We start from the raw sequence: 19,279 nt of genomic DNA, 5'->3' as shown, positions 1-19,279 counted from the left end.
CAAATATACATTAAGTAAAAGCCACTAAAACCAAAGCAGAGTATTCATACTAAGAGAAGACAAAAAAGTATTTAAGGAAAAAAAATCATTAAAGCATAACAAAGAAAGTCTTTTCATATTCCTAGAAGTTAAATTCTACATGAAATTATAATAGCCAGAAAATTTATGTGAGTCAAAATATGGAATAAATTTTAGGAATTCAAGGAGAAATGGGCAGCAACTTAATTACAGTTGGGACAGTTAATGTCACTATCACTATTATAAGAAGTAGTCAAAAATTAAATGAGGACATGTCAGTTTTGAGTAATAAAATTAATGAAGTTGGATTAATAGAAATATATTAAGCTCTGTACCAAGAAGCAGAAAATATATGTTCTTTTAAAATGTCCTTGTGTGGTTTACAAAATATGTTTGCTATACTAGGCAAAAATAAAATCATTTTTATTCCACAAAGAAGAAATTGAAGAGGTTACATTTTCAGTTTAGAATAGAGTTAGTAGATAAAAATAATAACTATGACAATATCTACCACATTGTAAATTAACAACAATAAAATAAAGGCTCCTCTGTTGAAAGCATAATACTTTTATAGATAATTAATGTGTCAGCATCAAACAGTAGAAAATAGCAAATGAAAAGTACTACATATAAAAAAAATTGTGATATATTACCAAAGCTGAACTTAAAGGTAAATTTATAGCCCTAAATATCTTCATTACTCTGAGAAAGTTACGAAAAAAAGGTAGAATAGATATAATAATTATAAGCAAAAGGATTAAATATGCTGTAAAAATAGAAGTGCTAATTAATTTAAAGTTTTATTTAAAAAGTACTTTCTGATAAAATCTCAACAAAAACACATAAAATATTAGAAATGAAAACTGTTGCATATAGAAAGATTTTGTATATGTTTTTATTTTGAAACATTTTTAAATTGATACATAATAGAAATACACATTTTGAGGGTACGTGTGATAATTTTTAAAAAACCAGTCATATAATTTGCAAAGATCAAATCACTACAATTGGGCTATCAATCAACTTAAATATTTTTGTTTTCTGATTTTTCAATGATCAAATAATACTATTTACAGCTCTATGTTAAAATATTAAAATATTGTAACAAATTAGTTAATTTTATATAAACATACACATAACCAAATCAGCATAATTGTGTTTCAGTTTATATTTTAAATAAAACGTGAGGAAATGGGATATAAATTTATATATGAAAATTTTCTTTCATCACTTTTTATATAGTAAAATCCTGAAAATAATCTAAATATTTGAACAGTTTGGAAAGCTTTTGACTATAAAAACAGAAAATCTGACTACCAGTTTATTAAATAGTAAGTACATTTATTGTTTATTTGATGATGATATCAGGCTTAGTCTTACATGCAACAATATGATTAAGTTTCCAGTCTCATTTTGTGTTTCTGCTCTCATATCCATAGTATATTGGCACTTTTTAATTTTTGCAAATTTATAGAGTACATGAGAACTTTTTACATTTAAGTGATGTATAGTGATCAAGTCCAGGTATTTAGTATGTTCATCACCCAAGTACAATACATTTCTAAAAAGTATGGTCATCTTACTCTGCTATCAAACTTTGAATTTAATCTTTTTTTTTGAAGATGGAATTTTCACCCAGGCTGAAGTGCAGTGATTTCAGCTCACTGCAACCTCCATCTCCCAGGTTCGAGCAATCCTCTTGCTTCAGCCTCCCAAGCAGCTGGGATTACAAGCATGTGCCACCATGCCCAGCTAATTTTTGTATTTTTAGTAGACAGGGTTTCACCATATTGAGCAAGCTGGCCTTGAACTCCTGACCTCAAGTGATCTGCCCACCTCAGCCTCCCAAAGTGCTGGGATTACAGGTGTGAGGCCTCATGGCTGGCCACAGATACTGTATGTTTGTATCCATTAACCCACTTATCTTCATCCTCCCCTGCCTCTTACTCACCCTTCCCAGACTTTGTTATCTATTTTTTCATTGCCTACCTCCATGTGTTCAAATTTTGTAGCTTGTACTTATGTGAGAACATGCAATAGTTGTCTTTTTGTGCCTGTCTTATTTCACTTAGGATAATGACTTCCAGTTCTATCCATGTTGCTGCAAATGACATGATTTCATTCTTTTTTATGGAAGAATATTCTATGGTGTGTATATATATATATATATATATATATATATATACACATATATATATATGTAATCACATTTTCTTTATCCATTTATCTGTTGATGGATATTTAGGTTGATTCTGAATCTTTGATATTGTGAATAGTGCTATAATAAACATGTAAATGTAGGTATCTTTTGGATGTGTTTATTTCTTTTCCTTTGGGTAGATACTCAGTAGTGAGATTGCTGGATTGAATGGTAATTTTATTTATAGTTTTTTGAGAAATCTCCATATTGTTTTCCATAGTGCCTATACCAGTTTACCTTCCCAACAATGTATGAATTTCTGTTTTTCTGCATTTTTGCCACCATCTACTATAATTTGTCCTTCTGATAATAGCCATTTTGACTGGTTAAGATAATATATCTCATTGTGATTTTAATTTACATTTCTCTGATGATGAGTGATGTTGAACATATTTTCATATAGCTGTTAGTCATTTGTATGTCTTCTTTTAAGAAATCCTACTCATGTCTTTGGCTCACTGTTAATTAGGATTATTTGTTTTCTTCCTCTTGAGTTGATTGAGTTCCTTGTTTATTCTGGATATTAGTTCCCTGTTGGAGGAATAGCTTGCAAATATTTTCTCCCATTCAATAGGTTGTTTCTTTACTCTGTTATGTGTGTGTGTGTGTGCAAAAGCTTTTTAGTTTAATGAAGTCCCATTTGTTTATATTTGATTATGTTCCCTGTGCTTTTGATGTCTTAGTCATAAATTATTTGCCTAGACCAACACCCAGGAGAGTTTTCCCTAGGTGTTCTTCCAGTATTTTTGTAGTTTTGGGTAGTATATTTAAGTCTTTAATCCATTTTGAGTTGATTTTTGTATATGACAAGAGATAGGGGTCCAGTTTTATTCTTCTGCACATGGCTATCCAATTTTCCCAGTACCATTTATTAAAGAGGATGTCCTTTCTCCAATGTAAGTTCTTACTGGATTTTTTGAAGACTAGTTGTCTGAAAATATGTGGCTTTATTCCTGGGCTCTCCATTCTGTTTCGTTGGTCTATGTTTCTATTTTTATACCAATACTATGTTGTTTTGGTTACTATTGCCTTGTAATATATTTTGAAGTCAGGTAATTTATGCCTCCAGCTTTATTCTTTTTGTTTAAGATTGTGTTTTTTTATTTGGGCTCCTGCTGGGTCTGTCCCGCAGACCCTGGCTGACAGATGAAATGAGTACTCAGACACAGGTATGCAGTGTAAGAGCAGCTAGGTGACTGCCTGGCTGTAGTGATCAGAGAGCAGCCCTGAGAAGCTGGAGCTGCTTGCTTTTATTCAGTGCAGGCACAATATGGAAAACCTGGAGCCAACACAACCTGCAGGTAATTAACATTTATTGTTCCTCTTTCAGGGAATGTCACAGGCGTGGATGATCAAAGGTCAGTTCCTGGTCAATATAAGTACACAGGCCTGTTTAAGATAAATTTCCCTACACTCCCTTGTACCTACTTCTTGCCCTCTGCCTCAGGTTTATAGAACAGCTGCCTTCAGCTATTCTCCCCCAGGGTTCTGCAGAACCTTCTGACCTTTCAGAAGGTTTGTGTCCTTTCCCTAAATGTTTTCCCCACCACTCTGACCAACAGGCTCCTTTTTGGTTCCATATGAAATTTAAGATTGTGTTTTCTATTTCTGTAAAGAATGATGATGGTATTCTTATATTGCTTTGGGCAATATGAGCATTTTAGTGATATTAATTCTTTCCAATCCATGAGCCTGAGATGTTTTTCCATTTGTTTGTTATCTTCAGTTTCTTTTACCAGAATTTTGTAGGTTTTTTGTTTGTAGAGATCTTTCATCTCGTTGGTTATATTTATTCTTTGGTATTTTACTTTTTTTGTAGCCATTGTAAGTAGGATTACCTTCTTGATTTCCTTCTCAGCTAGATTATTATTTGTGTACAGAAATGCTACTGGTTTCTGTACATTGATTTTATATCCTGCAATTGTACTGAATTCATCAATCAAATCTGAGAGTTTTTTGATGGAGTCTTTAGGTTTTTCTAGATACAAAATAATCAGCAAAAAGAGACAATTAGACTTCCTCATTTGCAATTTGAATGCCCTATATTTCTCTCTTTGCTTGATTGCTCTGGCTAGGACTTCCAATACTATGTTGAATAGAAGTGGTGAGAGTGAACATCCTCTTTTTTCCAGTTCTTAGAGGAAACACTTCAAGATTTCCCCAATCAGTATGATGTTAGTTATGGGTCTGTCATATATGGCTTTTGTTATTTTGAGGTATGTTCCTTCTATGCCTAATATATTGCATGTTTTTTATCATAATTGAATGTTGAATTTTATCAAATGCTTTTACTGCATCTACTGAGATGATCATATAGTTTTTGTTTTTCATTCTGTTGATATGATATATCACTTTTTTTGATTTGTGTATGTTGAACCATCCTTGCATCCCTGCTATAAATCCCACTTGATCATGGTATGTTATCTTTATGATGTGCTGTTGAATTCAGTTTTTGAGTGTTCGTTGAGGGTTTTTTTGCATCTATGTTCATCAGGGATATTAGTCTATAGTTGTCTTTTTTGTTGTGTCCTTGTCTGGTTTTGGCATCAGGGTGATGTTAGTCTCACAGAAAGAGTTAGGGAGAATTATCTTCTCTTTCATTTTTTTGAAATAGTTTCACATAGATTGGCATTATTTCTTCTTCATTTTTGGTAGAATTCAGCTATGAATCCATCAAGTCTTGGGCTTTTCTTTCTTGAGAACTTTATTACTAATTTGATTTTACTCACACTATTGTTCTACTCACACTATTGTTCTATTCAGGTTTTCTATTCCTGAGTCAGTCTTGGTAGCTCTTATGTTCCCAGAAATTTATCAATTTCTTCTAGGTTTTCCATTTTGTCAGCATACAGTTGTTTATAACAGTCTTGAATGATTGCTTGTTTTTCTGTGGTGTCAGTTATAATGTCTCCTTTTTCATTTTTAATTTTATTTGGGTCTTCTACCTTCTTGGTTAATCTAGCTAGCAGTTAATCAATTTTGTTTATCTTTTTGAAGAACCAACTTTTTGCTTCATTTACCATTTATGTTGTTTTTAAAAATTCTCTATTTCATTTAGTTCTGCTCTGATTTTATTATTTCTTCTGCTAATTTTGAGTGTGGCTTTTTCTTGTTTTTCTACTTCTTTGAAGTACATTCTTAGATTGTTAATTTGTAATCTTTCTACTTTTTTGATGTAGGCTTTTATCATTATATACTTGTCTTTTGTGTACTGCTTTTGCTGTATCTGAGAGTTTTAGTATGTTTTATATCCATTTCGTTTGTTTAAAAAACATTTTTTATTTCCATCTTAATTACTTCATTGATCCAATGACGATTCAGGAGCATGTTGCTTAATTTCAACTGTGTATAGTTTCCAGAGTCCCTCTTGGTGTTAATTTCTAGTTTTATTCCATTGTGGTCTGAGGAAATACTTGATGTGATTTTGACTTTTGAAAATTTATTGAGACTTGTCTTGTGGCCTAACATAAAGTATATCTTGGAGAATGTTCCATAAGCTGATGAAAAGAGAATGTATATTCTACAGTTGTTGAATAGAATTTTCCGTAAATGTATGTTAGGTCCATTCGCTCTAAAGTCCAGTTTAAGTTCAATTTTTTTTGTTGTTGTTGATTTTCTGTCTAGAAGATCTCTCTGATATTGACAGTGGGCTGCTGAAGTCACTCACTATTACTCTATTGCAGTCTATTTGTCTATTTTTCTTTTTAGATCTAGTAATATTTACTTTTTGAATCTGGGTACACCAGTGTTGGGTGAATATATATTTAGAAATATTATATCCTCTTGCTGAAATGGTTCTTTTAGCATTATATAATGACTGTATTGTCTTTTTTTAATGTTGTTTTTTACTTTAAGTCTGTTTTATCTGATATGAGTGTAGCTATTCCTGCTTACTTTTGGTATCCATTTGCATGGACTGTCTTTTCCTATCACTTTAACTACCTTTCAGTCTATATGTGTTTTTTCTGGCATGGTGAGTTTCTTTTAAGTGGCTTATAATTTATTATTTTTAAAATCCATTCAACCATTCTTTATCTTTTAAATGGAGACTTTAGTTCATTTACATTCAAGGTTATTATTGATATATGAGGCTCATCCCTGTCATATTGTTAATTGTTTTCTGGTTGTTTTATATATATATATATATATATATATATATATATTTTTTTTTTTTTCTCCTATTATTTTTCATAGTTTGGTGGATTTCTGTAATGGGACCATTTAAGTCTTTTCTTCGTTTGTGTGATTGCTTTATCAGTGAGTTTTATACTTTTTTGTGTGTTTTATAATGGTGAATGTCATCCTTTTGCTTCAGGTTTAGGCTTCCCTTGAGCATTATTGTAGCATCAGTCTAGTGGTAACAGATTCCCTCAGCATTTGCTTGTCTAAGAAAGGCTTAATTTCTTCTTCATTTATAAAGGTTGATTTTGCTGGATGTAGTATGCTTGGCTGATAGGTTTTATTCTTTCAGCACTTTGAATATATAATTCCATTCTCTTCTGGCCTGTAAGGTTTCCGCTGAGAATTCCACAGTTAGTTTGATGGGTTTTCCTGTATAGGTGACTGGGTAGATTTCTCTTGCAAAAGGATTTACCTTTTGTCCTTGACTTTAGACAGTTTGATTATAATGTGTTTTTTGAATTTTATCTACCTGGGGTTCGTTGAGCCCCCTCTATCTAAGTATGTAAATCTCCTGCTAGCTGTGGAAAGCTTTCATCTATTATGTTGTTAAATAGATTTTCTAATCATTTTATTTTCTCTTCACACTTGGGGATACCAGTAATTCATATGTTTGGTTCCTTAGTGTTGTCTTAAATTTATGAATGCTTTGCTCATTCTTTTTTATTTTTTCTTTACTTTTGTCTTAATGGTTTATTTCAAAAGGACTGTCTTTAAGTTCTGATATTTTTTATTCTGCTTGATCTAATCTATTATTGAAGCTTTCAAATGTAGCCTTGAAGTATCTCCTTCAATGAATACTTCAGTCCCAAAATTTCTATTTGGTTCTTTTAAAAAATATCTACCTCTTTGGTGAATTTCTTATTCATATCCTGAATTGTTTGTCTGCTTTCTTTGTATTGTTTTTCAGAATTTTCTTGCCTTTTGCTGAGCTTCTTTAAAATCAATATTTTGAATTATTATCTGGGATTATAAACATTTCTTTTTGATTAAGATCTATTGCTGGAAAATTATTGTGCTCCTTTGTAAGTATCATATTTCCTTGTTGTTTTATGTTTCCTATGCCCTTACATTGATATCTGTGCATCTGGTGTAACAATTGCTTCTATTTTTGCATTTACTTTCATAGGGGAGGACTTTGTCCTAAAGCTTTATCTATGGTGTTGTATGGGGAGGACACTTTGGTTTTGATTCTGGGTGTATGCAGTAGTATAGCCTCTGTATGATTTATTTGGCTGTAAACAGCATTAATGGTACCTGATTTCCATAGCAGTTTAGGGTATGGTTATTAGTAGAGGCTGTGGTGAAGTTGTGCTGGGTACTAGGATGCCAGGTGGGTTAGTTTTCAGGCCCCAGTATTGGCAGTGTTGTGTTCAGCATGCTTGTCTTTGTGTCCCAGGGTAGTGTATGCTGGCACCTGTGCCTCCAGATGGCTTACTTGGATGCTGGTAGTCAGTAGTGGCCTGAGTGGACAGACAGATTTTCAGCCTCCTTGGCAGTCAGTGTGCCATGGGCAAAGAGCGTAGAAATGACAGGATGTTTCTCGGGGTCCCGAGTGGTGTGTTGATGTTGGAAGTGGCCACAATAGGCTGAGCAGGCCAGTCTTCAAGCCCACAGGTGTCACTCAGCAGGTATCACCAGCTGAGGTGGTAGTTGTCAGGAGCTTTTGCCCAACATCAAGTCCCTGGGAGAAGTGCTTAGGTGCCCAGGGTGGTGGATTGTGTTGGGCAATCCCCAGGACCCTGGGGCTATGTGCTATTTTGTAGAAGTGGGCGGCCACACTGGGCTGAGCAGGCTTATGCTCAGGACCCCTAACGGTAAGAGTAGGTACAAAGCATGTAGAAAAGAGGCAGGTTAATCCTCAGGTGCTAAGCAGAATGCTTGAATGAGGAGCTTTAGCAGTTGTGCTGAAGCCCCATCACTGGAGAGGATGGGGCCTCCCTCGGTGGTCACTGCCTCGGCAGAGGGGAAGAAACACATGTCTCTTCATGCCCTAGTCCTGGTGGGGCTTACTCCCGACCCTGGCTGCAGGATCTCACACCCAGGTTGCAACCAAGCCCCAGTGGCAAATCATGATCTGCTTGCCTCACTACCTCAAATTTTGGCAGTGTAATGCTCATTTCCTACCTCTGGGTGCAGGAGTGCTCCTGACTCTCTCCCCTGTCCTAGGAGTTACAGCCTGCATTTTTTTCTTTTTCTTTTTCTTTCTTTTTTTAAAATTTTTCAATTTTTTTTTTTTTTTGAGATGAAGTCTCGCACTGTCACCCGGGCTGCAGTGCAATGGCACAACCTCAGCTCACTGCAACCTCCACCTCCTGGGTTCAAGTGATTATCCTGCCTCAGCCTCCCAAGTAGCTGAGATTACAGGCCCCGCCACCACGCCCAGCCAATTTTTTGTGTTTTTAGTAGAGACGAGGGTTCACTATGTTGGCCAGGCTGGTCTTGAACTCCTGACCTTGTGATCTGCCCACCTTGGCCTCCCAAAGTGCTGGGATTATAGGCGTGAGCCACAGCGCCCCGCCTGACAGCCTGAATTTCTATGATGCCTCATTCCTGGTGCTGCTGGGTTGCCAGAGGCTAGGTTTGACAATGGCACCTTGCTCTAGCTGCTTAGGTCTCAGATAAGGTATGGGACCCAGTGTGACTTCTTTTCCTGGGCCAGCTCTGTCCCATGGTCTCCTAGCAACTTTCTGTGTTACTTTCAGTGATTAGGATGGATGACACACTGTCCCATGGCTATTGGAAGTCTCTTACCCATTCCCATGTTGGAAAGTCATTCCTGGCTCCCAGCTGATTCCATCCAGGTAAGCTGTCTCTCCTCCTTCTTCCCCATTTTTGGTGTCACCTGTCACTTCTCTGTTGAATTTCACTCTTCCATTATGGATAACATACTCAAAGTGTGACTGACTGTAAATTACTTTGGTTCTTTTAAGTGGAGGAGGCAGGCATAAAATGCTTCTAGTCAGTCATCATGAACACCTCTCATATACTGATACTTTATCTTCACTCTTGTTACTACATAGCTGCAAAATGGCTGCCCTACTGGAGACATCACTTTTATGTTCAAGGAGATAGGAGAAATGGGAGGCAGATGTATCTCTCCATCTTTATTTTCCTAATTATGCTTTTTTTGGAAGTATTTTTTCCAGTTTTTTTTCACTGTGGTATGATTGAAAAATAAGAAATTATATATATTTGAGATGTACAATATGTTATTTTGATATACATGTAGATTGTAAAATGATTACCACAATCAAGCTAACTAACATATACATCACCTCACATAGTTATCTCTTTTTCTGTGGTAAGAATACTGGAAGATCTACTTTCTGGGAAAATGTAAAGTATATAATACACCATTATTAACTGTATTCAACATGCTATACATTAGGTCTTCAGAACTTGTTTATCTTATAAGTGTAAGTTTTTACCCTTCGACCAACATCTCCTATTTTCTTCCACTCCCCAGGGCCTGGCAACCACCATTATACTCTCTGTTACTGTGAGTTAATATATATATTTTTTGAGATTCCACATATAAGTCAGCTCATATAGTATTTGTCTTTCTGTGTCTGTCTTATTTCACTTACCATAATGCTCTCCAATTTCATCCAGCTTGGCACAAGAGTCAAGATTTCCTTTTTGTTTAAGGCTGAACAATATTCCATATATATATATATGAATGAATGAAATGTTTATATATAATACACACATACATATATAACACACACATATACATATATAACAAACACAAATGCACATACATTGCTGAATTATATGATAGTTGTATTTTTCAGTTTTTAAGAAACCTTCATACAGTTATCTGTAATGGCTGTACCAATTCACAGGCCAACCAACTGCACAAGAGTTTCCTTTTCTCTATGTCCTTGACAATACTTGTGATCTTTTGACTTCGATGATAGCCATTTATGCAGGTGTGGGGTGATATCTCATTGTGTTCTGATTTGCATTTCCCTGATGATAAGGTGTGTTGAATAGCTCTTCATATACTTTTTGGTCATTTGTATATGCTTTTTGGGAAAATTTCTGTTCAGGTCCTTTGCCCACTTAGTAATTGGGTTGTTTTTTTGCTATTAAATTGTATGTGTTCCATATATGTTTTGGATATTAACCCCTTATAGGATTCAGTATTTTCTCTTAGTTCAAAGACTGTCTTTTCATTCTGTTGATTGTTTTCTTTGCTGTGCAGAAGGTTTTTAGCTTGATACGGTCTCATTTGTTTATTTTTTGCTTTTTTTGCCTGTGCTTTTGCAAATCCAAAAATTATTCCTCAGATCAATGTCTTGGAGTTGTTTTCCTGGGTTTTCTTCTATTAGTTTTATAATTTATGTTTTTACATTTAAAATTTCTATCCATTTCATGTTGCTTTTTATATGTGGTATAAAATAAAGGTTCAATTTTATCTTTGTAAATGTGAATAAACAGTTTTGTGGCACTATTTATTGAAGAAATCTCCTTTCCTTTCATTTTATATTCTTGGCAACTTTATTGCAGATTGGTTGGCCATATATGCCTGGGTTTATCTCTGGCTCTGTATTCTGTTCCATTGTTCTGTGTGTCTGTTTTTATGCTAGCACCATACTGTTTTGATTACTATAGCTTTGTAATATAATTTGAAATCAGGAAGTGTATACTTGTAGCTTTGTTCTTGCTCAAGATTGCTTCAGCTCTTTGAGGTCTTTTATGGGTCCATAAGAATATAGGATTGTTTCTATTTCTGCAAAAAATGTCATTTGAATTTTGATTAGAATTACATTGAATCTGTAGATTACTTTGGATAGTTTGGACATTTTTACAATCCTAATTCTTTCATGAACACAAGATAGCTTTTCATTTATTCATGTCATCTTTAAATACTCTCATCAATATCACATTACCATGTTCATACATCATTATCAAGTGGGATTTATCTCTGAGATGAAAAGATTCAATGTATACAAATCAATAAATGTGATATACCTTATTAAAATATTTAATAATAAAAATTATATAATCAATACATGCATAAAAAGCATTTGACAATTTTTAACATCCTTTCATGATAAATACTCTCAACAAATTGCTTATAGAAGGAATGTGCCACAATATAATAAAGGTCATATACTACAAACCCCCAGCTAACATCATATTCTATATTAAAAAGCTGAAAGCTTTTCCTCTATAATTGCGGACAAGACAAGGGTGCCGACTCTCACCACTTGTATTTAACATAGTACTGGATATCCTAGCTGAAACAATTACACAAGAAAAAGAAAGAAATAAAAGGCATCAAAATTGAAAATGAAGAAGTAAAATTATTTCTGTTTTACAGATAGCATGATTTTATACATAGAAAAGCCTAAAGATGCCACCCAATAACTATTAAAATTAATAAACAAATTCAGTAAAATTTAAGAATACAAAATGAACATATAAAAGTCAGTGGCACTTCTATACACTGATAAGAAACTATCTGAAAAAATTTTCAAAAAACAATCTCATTTAGAACAGCATCAACAAGAATAAAATACTTCAAAATAAATTTAACCAAGATGGTGAAAGATCTGTTCACCGAAAAGTATAGCTCCCACCTAGTTTTTTTACATTTTTTAATTACATATTTTATTGGTAAAATTTTAAATATAATTGTTGAGTACAATTTTCTGTAATAGAGTTTTCTTTTTAGTAAGTTAGGTTTAGGGGTGTATGTGCAGGTTGGGCCCATAGAGGTGAGCAGCACACGCTGACGCCTATTGTGGAGTGTGGAGGGTGGAAGAAGGGAGAGGATCAGGAAAAATAAGTAATGGGTACTAGGATTCATACCTGGATGATGAAATAATCTGTACAACAAACCCCAATGACTCAACTTTACCTATGTAACAAACCATCTATTCTTTTTATAAGGAAAGCAAATACTTTTGAAATAATTCTAGTGAAAGATCATTTTCTCTTATAATGACAGATTGGTTCTTTGGTGACCCTAACTATAAGGACCCTGGAAAATGAAGTGAATAGTTTTGTCCAGCTTTTAGTATGAGGTGCAGGCAAAGGAGAAGGAGATTGGGAATGACGACTTGGGTAGCCATCAAAAGTGTGAGCTACAGTGTTCCACATTAAAAATATATATATTATAAGGTAGTCATTAGAATTATTACTATGAAGAGATTTTAGTTACACAATAAGTAATGATATATTAATCAAAAATACAGGCCATAAAAAGTAAAATATTTTATTAGCCATAATATAATATTTCACAAAATATGAACACATTCATGAATTCATAGAACACAGTAGAAACATGTTCTAAAATATTAGCTATGGTTCTATCCAAGTGGTGACATCATGGCCAGGTACATTGTTTCTTTTCTTTTTTTTTTTTTTTTTTCAGATGGAGTTTCACTCTTGTTGCCCAGAATGGAGTGCAATGGTGAGATTTTGGCTCACTGCAACCTCTGTCTGTCTCCCGGGTTCAAGCAAGTCTCCTGCCTCAGCCTCCAGACTAGCTCAGATTACAGGCACTGGCCACCATGCCCGGCTAATTTTTTGTATTTTTAGTAGAGACGAGGTTTCACCATGTTGGCCAGGCTGGTTTCTAACTCCTAACCTCAGGTGATCTGCCCGCTTTGGCCTTCAAAAGTGCTGGGATTACAGGCATGAGCCACCACGCCTGGCCACATTTTTTCTTTCATGTCCTATGAATTTCTCATATTTGAAAAATAATCATGTGTGATATTTAAAATTACAATTTCTTTTTTTTAGAAAATTAATGCATATTAATGAATTATAATTCAAATGATTATTTGCTTTTTGCTTTGCATGTGATTCATGATACTCAGGAAACCATGGCCACATTTGGACTTCCTTGGTATAAAATAATTTTAGACAAGCATCAAAGGTGGAGGTCCACTCCACAATGTGGAGTGATCTGAATCGAGAATACGGAAAGGAGGTTCTGGTGAGGACCACTTCCCTTTGAAAGGGACTGCTTCTCTTTCCCTAAGCACTAAATATGATAGTTCTTTGTAGTAAGAGTTGACCCAAAACTGAAATTCACTACTATTTTATATGGATTTCCTTAGGTTTTTTTTTTCTGTAGAGCTGCTTATGATGAGTGTATGTACCCATATATTCAACACATTGTGACTCAGCTTTGGGTTTTATATTAACTCCATAAATTTATGTAGTCAGATTTGCACAACAGTTCAATAGTCTGAGGTCTGGCTTTTCCGCATTTTTGAACTTTTGTTCATTTGAATGCAAAGAGTTATTTCAGCTCGAGGGATAGATAACGTGTGGGTGGCAAGATGCTGCCTCAGGAGAAATCAAATTGAATTCCTTCTTAGGATCAACTGAAGGTTCTATTTATCACCTCCCAAAAGATAACCTTGAAGTTTGAGGGTAAAGGGTGGAAATTTTTTGTAGGGGCATATACGCAGACTTACATTTTAAAGCATATGAACTATGGGGATAGGAGTTAGAATTATGAATAGTTTGAAGACTTATTCTCACTTTATAATTCACCTAGTCAATGCAGCTGATCTTGTGAAGGTGCTGCCGTCCAGAGTCAAGGTAAACTCCTAAGAGGATTTCATCTCCAACCTTACAGTTTATATATATATATATACACACACACACACACACACACACACACATATATATACATGCATCTGGGGAATACTGTCTTTCTTGTTTTACTCCTCCTTTACTTAGGAAATTTACTTTTTTTTATTAGTTATGATTTTCTTGCCATAAATACTTGAAATGTCTGATATATTAATGTGTTATGATTATTGTTATTCTTCTTCTCTTCTCTGTTATTTCTTAATGTGTTTCAGTTTTGGCTATTATACCACCTCCCCTTTTAAATGAAATGGATCATTCTACTCGTTTAACAACACTGTGAATACTATAATATGGTTAAATGGTTAATATAAGCATTGTTTTGGATTTTAATATTTATGGGAAGCCATGTAGATTAGTGAAATTTTGATTTGAAAGTCAGAGTATCTGACTTTTAGTATTAATGTATCTTTATGAAATAGATTAAGTTGATGGTATTATTTATTCCTATTTCAAAAAGTTTATAAAAGTTAAAAAAAACTTAATAATTAATCATATTAGTTTTTGAACCTTACTGAAGCTGACTGTTTTTTAGTTGCCAATTAAATTTGAGGAATGTGCAGGTCTTATTTTATTATCTTTGCATTTTATAAGCTGATAATAGTAAAAGCTTTAAAGGGCATAAGAAATGAAAGCATTTTTTATATGATATAGCTATCACTTAAACAACTTATAATTTTACAGGCTATCAAAAGCATCAGAAATGCTTTCAATTATACCAGGAGATGGTGTGTGTGTGTGTGTGTGTGTGTGTGTGTGTGTGTGCACGTGCATATGTGTGTATATATATAATGTTAAAATGAATATGCAAGCACACACACGTGTGTATGTGTGTGTGCTTTTAAAACATTCAACAGTAATACACACATAGCCCCTCATCACAGAGCCCCAAAATAAAGATCTAAGTCAAAATCTTTCTTTACAAAAATGTATGTTTTCTGAGGAATTTGTGAATAAACAGTTTATGATCTCCAAGACCAAGTTTTCATTATACATTTGGAAAGATTTGGTGTCAATGTAGAAATAAATAGGCCAGTACCAAAGATTTCTTGAAAACTATACTCATTAGTTTTAAAATTTGTTATTTCAAAAATTTCTTGTAATATTTTGATGTTTCATATAGTATCTAGAGTAAGGAAGTCCTGTCATTGAAATAACTGTGATTTTCAAGATCCTACCATCTGTCTCCTGCACACCCACTCACCTTATTATTGATTTCCCAAAGATTTTACTGCTCTCATTGCTTTCTAGAGCGTGATTGATGAATATACTCTCACAGTCACTTCTCTTGAAATAAGGGCAAGCATATAAACTTGCCCTGGTGTTTTTTTTCCAGTGTGAGTAGGTGGGTATACCCAGAAATAATTTCCATGTGTTAGAAATGTGATTGAGATGTTGGCAACAGTATAAGAAGAAAGGAGATTTGAGTCAGAACTGAAAACAACAGGTTTAATGAAGATATTTCTGCTAGGATTGATCGAAGCCTTTTCACAATCAATCTGACACATTTCCATGATTCTTATACGAATAGTAGAAGTAAGATATTAAGGCAGCCGTTTTTCTTGCCAGTAGAAATAGTACCCTGGCATCCTGGTCACAGAACTATTTGTAGAAATAACTTAACAAATGTTCATTGAGGGCTTGCTATGTGCCAGGCATTGTGCTTGACAATGAAAATCATGGTAAGTAAAATAGAGTTCCTGTGCTAAAAAATGTACAAACTTACTAGGAAAAAGACAGGTAAATACATGATAACATACACAGTGTTTGTTATAACCCATGTGATATAGAATGTGAGTTTTTAAAATATTATACCACTTAACTACTTCAAACCAGTACTGATGCTAAGCAGAAATGTGCTTTCTTCTCAGATAACCATCACAAAAGTGCAATTCTTGGAAAAAAAAAACCGGAATATACCTTCCATATTAATCCCTCTCAACAGGTTTGATTAGACATGAAGCTCCTCTGGGGCAGGGGATGAGCCTTCTTTATTCACAGCTAGAGCCAAGCACAGTGCCTTGCACAAATAGATGCTTAATAAATGTTTCTTGAATAGTATTTTATATGAATAAAAGTTTGAGGACTCATTCCCAATTCAAGAAACTTCTCTTTTACCTCTCACAACATTTTATAGTGACTCTATTTCTGGGTCAGCAATCCTGTGATAGTACTGAATATAAGAATAGATACTTGTGTGAGAAGATGGAATAAGAGAGCTACTTATCCTTGACAGAATGTATGTTAACTTGTATAGACTTCCCACCATAATAGAGATGGGTGTTAATAAAGATGGGTGTCTTAAATTCTAAGCATTGAGATAGGGCCCAGAAGAAAAATATCTGCCATACGAAGTAAAAGCCACCTGAGAGGGAAGGTGCCCCAGAGAACAGAAGAGGTGGGCACATCTCTCCATGGGTAGATGGAGGGGATAGAAACATACGGTAGTCCCCCTTATTCATGGTTTTGCTTCTGCAGTTTCACTTACCCACAGTCAACCATGATTCAAAATATTACATGGAAAGTTCCAAAAACAAAGCATTTATAATTTTAAATTGCACATCATCTTAAATAGCCTGATGAAATCTCACATCATCTTACTCTGTCCTGTCCAGGATGTGATTCACCCTTTTTCTAGCATATCCACACTGTCTATGCTACCTACCTGGTAGTCACTTAGTATCTTCTTCATCACCAGTATGACTGTTTCACTATCACAGTGCTTATGTTCGAGTAACTTTATGTTACTTAATAGTGGGCCTAAAGTGCAAGAGTAGTTGTCATGCCAAAAGAGAAAACATAAAGTTCTTCCTTTAAGTAAGAAAATTTAAGTTACCAATTTAATAAGGAAAAAAGTTATATGCTGTGGTTGCTAAGACCTATGGTAAAAAAAAAATCTTCTATCCATGAAATTGTGAAGAAAAAGAAATTTATACTAGTTTTGTGTCTCGCATAAGACTGCAAAAGTTATGATCATAGTGCATGATAAGTGCTTAGTTAGGATGGAAAGGCACTAAATTTGTAGGTGGAAGGTGTGAAAGAAACGTGTTCTGATTGATGGCAATTGGATTTGGTACTATCTGTGGCTTCAGGCATTCACTGGGAGTCTTGGAATGTACCCCCATGGATAAGGGGCGGGGGCTTGCTACTGTACATGGTGGAGTATCTGAGACCTGAGGCAGGTTTCCAGCCACCACCTTCTACGTTATGACTATGCCTATCTAAGTGGACAATTTTCATGTGAGCTACTGTGTGACAGAGCAGTTTCCCAGACCACTCTCCAAACTGGAATTTGATTTTGAAGATATATTTTGTTCCTTACCTGTTGACATATTCAGAGATGCTCTAGTCCAGTCTTATCACAACTAATAAGGATTGTTTTCCTTCAGTGATGCAAAGTGAGCCTCTTTGAGAAGTTGTATGCTTTTTTATTTCATGTTTTCTATCTCTTTTATGTCATAGCAATAGGAAGATAAGAAACACATAAATAATCTTTGTTCTTGGATTATAACTAGAGTTAGGGTAAAATGGTTTGCTATTAAGGAAAAAAGTAATGGAAAATTAATGAAGTCTTTGAAATTCAACCCATGACATAGATGCATAAAATTCCTAGCAGATGAGTGGCAAAGCACGGAACACAACTCAAAAAGACACTGAGCAGAAATACAACACTTTGTCCATTTCCAGGCCTAAATAATACAGTGTGCTATTAAGATAATACTAGCTGTGGGGTGACATCAGCAACATAGTGGATAGGAGGGTCTTGATTATTCCTTTTCCCACAGACAACACTGAATGTATATCTGCATACACATCAATCTTTCCAAGAGAAAACAAGAATCCAGTTGAAAGATTCCTACCATTGGATGACTGAGAAAATATCCCTATAAAAATGAGTAGGAAAAACAGAGATACGTTGTGTACTAACCTTACCCTGAGCACAGAACCTTACACTGGGAAGGAAATCCCACCTCCCAAATTCTTCCTGAGAGGTAAGTAGTATTTATCACACATAAAGTATGGCTTTTAAATCACCTTGTTTGAGGGGAAGCAGGAAGAGGGCATTGGAGGATTTATTTCAAGCACAAATAACAAACTGGAGTTCTAACCTCGCGAGCACTTCCAGCAGCTATACTCCCTAGAATCAGCCTAGCTTCCAACTTCCCCTTTGGAAACGGTTTGCTGAATACTTTTCCAGCAGCTTCCTGTGGTTCTAGCTTCTATCAAGCCATTATCTGAGAGCCTATGTAGCAAATAAAGAATAAACTTCCAGAGCCTAAGTGGGAGAAGTGGCACTTCCTGTGCCTTCTTCTCCAGCTTGCTCCAGTGATAATTTTAGCCTGCAATTTATTTGTGGAAAGAGGTTACAGGTCTCTGCCAGCAAGTACTGGAGGGATGGCACTCCCTGAGCCATCTTTCTCTGTTTGCTCTAGAGATAAATTCCTGAAATTTCTTGTTGGAAGGAGGGTGGGGAACTACTCCATGCTTGAGAGAGAAAGTAGGTATTCTCTGTACCTTCTTCCCTGGCTTACTTCAGTTATAACTCCAGATCAGAAATCTCTCACTGCAAGGAGGTTATGAAACTTCTATTGCTCATACAGGAGAGTGAGCACTCCCTGTTACTTCTTCCCAGGATTGCTCCAGCAGTAAATCCAAATCTGCAAGCACTCCTTGCAAGCAGTTTCTGCATGCCTTGGGTGCCTCAAGTTTTATAGCAATTGACCCAAGGGACTGGCTCTTAAATTACCTAGCTCTAGGAATTGACAGTGCTCTGCACTCCTAAGTCTCTTAGATCACAGAGAACAAAAAGGTGATTTTGAAACCTGTAAACATGCAGCATCTATCTCTCCAAGTTCAAAGTAATCAGTCTAAAAAAAGGCATGAGCATCTGCTGCAGATTTTCTCCTTGGCATGGGATGGAACAAGTGAGAGATAAACTCTGGCTCTCAGCTTCTCCACAAGGAAAGAAGGAACGGGGACACATATCTAACACCACAACTTCTTCAGCTGCATCTCAAGGGTCTGGCTTCTATCCTACTTTTCTCTCAAGGTAATAGCACAACTTGACACTTTCTAATCTCTTGGGGCCATAAAAAACGAAGACAGTAAGTTGGATGAGCACAAATAATTTAGTCACCTGGAATCTCTGTCTGGGCTGATTAGGGAGGAAAATCTTATTTACAACACCAGTCTAACAAAGTGAAGTTTCTTTCCTAATGCACAGAAACCAACAAAGAGAGCCACAGAAAATAAAAACAGGAA

Source organism: Pongo abelii, chromosome 10 (genome assembly GCF_028885655.2).
Source record: "Pongo abelii isolate AG06213 chromosome 10, NHGRI_mPonAbe1-v2.0_pri, whole genome shotgun sequence".
Lineage (NCBI taxonomy): Eukaryota > Metazoa > Chordata > Mammalia > Primates > Hominidae > Pongo > Pongo abelii.
The sequence above is the reverse complement of the archived record's forward strand: the minus strand, read 5'-3'. Positions refer to the sequence as shown.